Raw genomic sequence first — 999 nt, 5'->3', positions numbered from 1 at the left:
CCAAAGTGCTGGGATTACCGGCGTGAGCCACCCTGCCCGGTCTCTTATTTTCTTACTCTTATTTTCTATCTCCTTGGTCTCTCTCTTTCCATTTTGGATAAATTCTCTCGTCATCTTTATATACTCTTCTCTTTAACTCTTCCATAGAGTAGTTTTTTTTTCACTTTTAATTCTGAGAGAACTGTAGATTCACATGCGGTTTTGAGAAATAACATAGAAAAATCCCACGTACTCTATCCAGTTTCTGCCAATGGTAACATCTTGCAAAACTACAGAACAGTATCATAACCAGGACGTTGACAATTATGCTACCAAGATACAGAATATTTCCATCACGCTTATGGAATCTCATGGAACATTTGCTCACCCAAGAATCCCTCATGCTGCCCTTTTATACCCACCCCTACTTTTCTCCCACCCCACCCATTTCTGGCAACCATTAATCTATTCGCCATTCCCCATTTCTATAATTCTGTCATTTTAAGAATGTTATATAAATGGAATCATACAGTATGTAACCTTTTGGATTGACTTTTTTTCCTCAGCATCATTCTGTGGAGATTCATCCCCTCTACTCCTATTTTTCTGGAGTCATTTGTTTAATAATGAACATGAATCATTTAAGGTATTGAATTTTGTCCAATACTTTTTTTTGCATCAATTGATATAATCTCGTAGGTATTTTTCTTTAGCCTATTAATATGGTAAATTATATTGATTGATGTTCAAATATTGAACCGGCCTCCATCCCTGGAACCCTGCTTAGTCATGAGGTATAATTCTTTTTATATATTGCCAAATTTTATTTGCTAATACTTGTTAAGGTTTTGCACATCTATATTCATGAGGGAGATTGGTCTATTGAGTTTTTATTTCAACAATTATATTTTTAATTTCTAAACCCTTAGTTTGTTTTAAAATCTGTCTTGCTACTGACAGTCCCTTGTTGCTTTCATATTTTTGTGTTTCTAGCTTTGTTTCTTTGGTGATAATGAATTG

The sequence above is a fragment of the Mandrillus leucophaeus genome, unplaced genomic scaffold (genome assembly GCF_000951045.1).
Source record: "Mandrillus leucophaeus isolate KB7577 unplaced genomic scaffold, Mleu.le_1.0 Scaffold737, whole genome shotgun sequence".
Classification (NCBI taxonomy): domain Eukaryota; kingdom Metazoa; phylum Chordata; class Mammalia; order Primates; family Cercopithecidae; genus Mandrillus; species Mandrillus leucophaeus.
Note: the sequence above shows the minus strand (reverse complement) of the source record.